Source organism: Urtica dioica, chromosome 2 (assembly GCF_054948205.1).
Source record: "Urtica dioica subsp. dioica isolate 48M chromosome 2, U.dioica_male_clone48M_v1_H2, whole genome shotgun sequence".
Classification (NCBI taxonomy): Eukaryota; Viridiplantae; Streptophyta; class Magnoliopsida; order Rosales; family Urticaceae; genus Urtica; species Urtica dioica.
In genome coordinates this window covers 26,230,040-26,236,378 of record NC_142757.1, presented here as the reverse complement: position 1 = coordinate 26,236,378, position 6,339 = coordinate 26,230,040, and positions in this window count along the sequence as shown.

The following is a 6,339-nucleotide window of genomic DNA, read 5'->3' as shown; positions in this document are numbered from 1 at the left end:
AAAAACTGGACTTTCGGAACAGCCGCGCACCTCGGATTAAAATCGACATAATTGGTGGCTCCGATGTCCTTTTGACCCAAAACCAGTGCCATTGGAAAGAGGACAAAAAGAACTTTAATTTGATTCATAAATCATTAAATTTTGATTTCTGACCAGAGAGTTATGCCACTTTTACTGCGGGTTTTATTCTAGCTCGAAGAAAAAGAAATAATTAAAGTTCGGTCTTTTTAGGTGCGAAAAAGAATCGAGTGTAACGGAACGTTTTAGGAGGTTGTTAAAGCTTTTATTTGTGTTTTATTAGCAAGGTAATAACTTGGTATAAAAGAAATAACAACATGCATAAAACGATTCGAGTAAATAAAAGAAACTAGTAAGACAAAAAAACTAGTCACAAAAATTACTCGAAATTTTCTCAAACTTTTAAATCACGTTTTTCAATATAAGAAATTAAAAACTTTTAGAACTGATTGTAATGTGTTTTAAAACCATCCCGAACTCATAGAAAACCAACATGATTTTTAATTTAAAGGCAAGAGCAAAAAATACAAAAAATCTAAGAAAACAATTCTAACTTGTCATAAAATTAGTAAACCTTCGAAAACGATTTTCAAGCTCATAATTTTAAATACATGTACATGCAAATCTTTGACCATAGCTCTGATACCATTTGTTGGAATTGATCTAGGGTTTAAGAAAAAGTTTAACGCTTCGGTAAGCGGCGGAATTTTAAAAATTTTCTTTTAACAAGTAAAACGATTTTACTAACTTAGACAAAGAGCAAGCACATGTAAATAAAAACTATTATGAGCATAAATAATTTACTAACCTTTTCGAAGCTTGAACGTTGATGAGCCTTCGGAAGGTTGAAAACGTTCGTCTCCCTCGCAGCACATCTCTCTTCTTTCCTCGTCAACTCGAGCAACCACGAAAGTTTCTATCACAAGAATCACTCGACAAAGAAAGGAATTAGTATGTGGGCACTTTTAAACACGACAACTCAAGAACAAGTCTTAGAGTCGAAGAGCTAAAACACTAGGTCAAATGTGGACCTAGGTGCCAAAACAAAAACCGAAAATAACTAAAGAGAGAGAGAGAGGATCGGCCACAAGGTCTAAAGAGAGAAGCTCTCAATCTCTAACTTATGTGGAATGACTAGAATGAGAGGAATGAGGTCTTTATTTATAGGGGAGGCATGAGCACATCTTATTTCCTCTTTTCTACCCATGTTGGACGTTCATGACATGTCATGCAAGTCCTTGGATTTGTTTCCTCATTCGTTCTCTCTTAGTTGGCCGAAAATGCACTTTCCTTCTAGAGGAAATTTGTTTCCTCGTTTTCTTTTGGCAAGTATCTTCATAATATTAATGCACAAAATAAACTCTCTTTCCCACTACGGCATGAAAGAAATTCAGCCTTATTTTCCTTGGGTTGGACGAAATTTGAGCTTCTAGAAGGAGCTTCTAGATGTTTCTTCATTTGTTCATGACAACATAAGAAAAGCCCATTAAGAATTTTCAAGTAAAATTCTATGAAATGAAATTAATCCTCAAGGCCCAAATTCTTTAAGTTGGCCGTGTGATTTAAATTTCATTTGTCATCATATGACAATGTCAAAAAATTTATTGACATTCATTTCGTCCTATGCCTAAAAATACAAAAATACCCTTTAGACAATTTTCACAAAACTTGTCTCGTTCTTGTTTTGACTTAGCTGCTAGTTTAACTATTCCTACTCGATATGATTTGTGAAAGTGACCTCATGGATCCAAATGAACAAAGCTTGAGCTAAACACTTGTTCTCAAAAGTTCACAAACCGTTTCCAATTTTAGCTTAATGTCAACTGACTCCACTAAAGAGTTGACACTGAAAATCTCTCGGTTCAAATGAATTTATTTTCTACTCAAGAATTCAACCTAATTGTAATGAGCGAATACACTAAATATTATCTATGTTTACCCTTCATGAATATCATCAGCTAGTCGGGATTTACAAAATTACCATTTTATCCTTCTAGCTGTTATTTCCTCAACTCCTTTGTCGCTTGTGAATAAGTCAGAAACAATGTATTGACGAGGAGCTAACAAGTTACATTGTTTCATCTAAAAGAGTCAAGACTCAATTTGGACACTGACCAGTTCATTTATTCACATTCCAAGGAACAAAGCATGAGGTGATATACATTGCATTTCAGCAATCTTGTACATGAATTCCATATCTATGAGAACTTCACAAAGTTACTCATGACATTCTCACAACTTAGTACTTCACCAATAGGCCATGTTCGGAATCACATAGTGAGTCCGAACTCTGACTTTCTCAAATGAGAATACGTAAGTTGTGAAATGGCATATCACATTTCAGGATTAAGGTAAGCATGATGCAATTCATACGTAGTGACTTCGAGACATAAGAGGTTGAATGGTTTATTCTTATCTTGTCTCTAGAAGTGCACTGGTCAATTCAGTACCTTCGGAAGATACCTAGAAGAACTATAGAGTCTACAACTCTCAATGCCCCGTAACCAGACATCATAGATTCTCCTGACAATCGTACTGTGGTCAATAGTCCTTTGACACTTAGATTGCGAATATATCGTTTTAAGCAAACTACGAAGAGTTTGTTCATGCAAATCTACATTTGTCTCTTCGCAAGTTGTTAAGTTTGTTTATGTACTAAAGACTAATGTTTTATCATAAAGCTTCAAACAAAGAAAGAATGAATGAACGTTTCAACTTTATTAATGAATAGATAGGCAATTACAAGCAAGAGTCTTCATGAGACTTTATTACATCAAATGTATAAAATAAAGACTACAACTCTTCTTGTGGGCACCATCGACAACAAACTCCCACTTGACTCAAAGAAGATGTGTGTAGTCCTTCATGCGTAATCCCTCTCAATGTTGGTCGAAGACCTTGTTCGCTAGGGCCTTGGTGAATGTATCTGCCAGAGATCTACATCACCTCCACGTATCCGCGCTAGACGATCTCTCGAATCAAATGGTATTTCCTCTTAATATTCTTAGAGCGCTTATGGCTTCGAGGATCCTTTGAGTTAGCGACAGCCCCACTATTATGACAATAAAGGGTCATGGGCTCGTCGACGTTTGGAACAACTTCCAAATACTTAAGGAATTTTCTAAGCCATACAGCCACTTTGGATGCTTCACAAGCAGCCATATATTCTGCTTCCATTGTGGAGTCAGCCATGCAAGATTTCTTAATACTCTTCCACACAACAGCTCCACCATTAAGGATGAACACAGATCCCGAAATGGATTTCCTGTAATCCTTATCCGCTGAAAATTGGAGTCGGTATATCCCGTCATAGTCAGGTCAGTACCTGAGTATGTAAGCATCAAGTTCCTAGTTCTTCGAAGTGTTGTCAATGGTGCCCACAAGAAGAGTTGTAGTCTTTATTTTGTACATTTGATGTAATAAAGTCTCATGAAGACTCTTGCTTGTAATTGCCTATCAATTCATTAATAAAGTTGAAACGTTCATTCATTCATTCTTTGTTTGAAGCTTTATGATAAAACCTTAGTCTTTTAGTCCATAAACAAACTTAACAACTTACGAAGAGACAAATGTAGATTTGCATGAACAAACTCTTCGTAGTTTGCTTAAAACGATATATTCGCAATCTTAGGGTCAAAGGACTATTGACCTCAGTATGATTGTTAGAAGAATCTATGATGTCTGGTTATGAGGCATTGAGAGTTGGGGACTCTATAGTTCTTCTAGGTATCTTCCGAAGGTACTGAATTGACCAGTGCACTTCTAGAGACAATATAAGAACAAACCATTTAACCTCTTATGTCTCGAAGTCACTATGTATGAATTGCATCATGCTTACCTTAATCCTGAAATGAGACATGCCATTTCACACCTTAGTATTCTCATTTGAGAAAGTCAAAGTTCGGACTCACTATGTGATTCCGAACAAGGCCTATTGGTGAAGTACTAAGTTGTGAGTCTGTCATGAGTAACTTTGTGAAGTTCTCATAGATATGGAATTCATGTACAAGATTGCTGAAATGCAATGTATGTCACCTCATGCTTTGTTCCTTGGAGTGTGAATAAATGAACTGGCCAGTGTCCAAATTGAGTCCTGACTCTTTTGGATGAAACAATGTGACTTGTTGGCTCCTCGTCAATACATTGTTTCTAACTTATTCACAAGCGACAAAGGAGTTGAGGAAATAACAGCTAGAAGGGTAAAATGGTAATTTAGTAAATCCCGACTAGCTGATGACATTCATGAAGGGTAAACATAGATAATATTCAGTGGATCCGCTCATCATAATTAGGTCGAATTCTTGAGTAGAAAATAAATTCATTTGAACCGAGATATTTTCAGTGTCAGCTCTTTAGTGGAGTCAGTTGGCATTAAGCTAAACTTGGAAAAGGTTTGTGAACTTTTGAGTCCAAGTTTTTAGCTCAAGCTTTGTTCATTTGGGTCCATGAGGTCACTGTCACGAATCACATCGATAGGAATAGTTAAACTGGAAGCTAAGTCAAAACAAGAACGAAAATAGTCAAAAGGGTATTTTTGTCTTTTATGACAAAGGATGAAATGAATGTCAATAAATTTTTTGACAAGTTCATTTGATGACTTAATTTCACTCGGCCATGACTTGATCATTGGGCCTTGTGAATTAATTTCATTTAATAAGAATTTTATTGAAAATTCTTATTGGGCCTTTTTCATGTTGTCATGAACAAATGGAAAAGCTTCTAGAAGCCCATTCTAGAAGGACATAGGCGCCCAACATACCGAACCAAGAGAGAATATTTTGTGCATAAATGTATCAAGATACTTGCCAAAAGAAGAAGAGGAAACAAATTTGCATGAGGATGCTTTAGGGTAATCGGCCAAGAGAGAGACAAGGCAAGGCAAGGAACAAAAATGGAAACAAATCCAAGCCTTCTAGAAGGCATCCTTGGCCGAGCATCTCAAGTGGGAAAAGAGGTAATTGGCTCATGAATATGTGATATTCTATAGAAGAGGAAACTACCTTATAGAAGGTGAGACCTCTCCTATAAATAGGAGCCCCTTTTCCTCACAATTGATTCATCCAAAGTTTTAGAGATTGAGAGCTTCTCTCTCTAGACTTGGCCGCCCCTTCCGCTCTCTCTCTCTAGTTTATATTTTCGATTTTTCTTGTCTTGGCACCTAGGTCCTCACTCGACCTAGTCTTTAGCTCTGCGACTTTGAGACTCGTTCTTAAGTCGTAGTGTTTAAAAGTGCCCACTCACTAATTCCTTCTTTTCGAGTGATTTAGTGATAGAAACTTTCGTGGTTGCTCGAGGTGCCGAGGAAAGAAAGAGAGACGTGCTGCGAGGGGAGACGAGCGTTGCAAACTTTCCACAAGCTTCTTCAAAGTTCAAGCTTCAAGAAAGGTTAGTAAACTTCTAGCTCATATTTGTTTTTAATTACATGTACTTGCACTTGTCTAGGTTAGTAAAAACTGTTTTACTTGTAAAATAAAATTTTTAAAATTCTGCCGCTTACCGAAGCGTTAATTATTTTCTCAAACCCTAGATCGATTCCAACAAATGGTATCAGAGCTATGGTCAAAGATTAGCATGTACATGTTTTTAAAATTATGAGCTTGAAAATCGTTTTCGAAAGTTTACTAATTTTGTGACAAGTTAGAATTGTTATCTTAGATTTTTTTTTAATTTATTGCTCATGTCTTTAAATTAAAAAGCATGTTGATTTTCTATGAGTTTGGGATGTTTTTAAAACACATTAGAATCAGTTCTAAAAGTTTTTAATTTTTTATATTGAAAAACGTGTTTTAAAGGTTTGAGAAATTTCGGTAAATTTTGTGACTAGTTACTTTGTCTTTCTAGTTTCTTTTATTTACCGTATTCGTTTTATGCTTGTTGTTATTTCTTTTATTCTATGTTATTACCCTGCTAATAAAACACAAATAAAAGCTTTAAACAACAGCTTAAAACGTTCTGTTACACTTGATTCTTTTTCGCACCTAAAAAGGACCAAAGTTTTAATTTATTTCTTTTTCTTCGAGCTGGAGTAAACCCGCATTAAAAGTGCCATAACTCTCTGCTCAGAAATCTAAATTTAATGATTCTTAAATAAAATTAAAGCTCTGTCTGTCCTCTGTCCAATGCCACCGGTTTCGGCTGAAAAGGACATCGGAGCCGCCAGATATGGCGATTTTACTCCGAGGTGCGCGGCTGTCTGAAACTCCAGTTTTTTAGAAATCCGGATTTTCAAACCCCACTACCATGAGTTATAGAACTCTAATGAGAAAACTTTCTTGAGCAAAAATGTTTTTCATATGATTATAAACATGATGTGTAAGATTA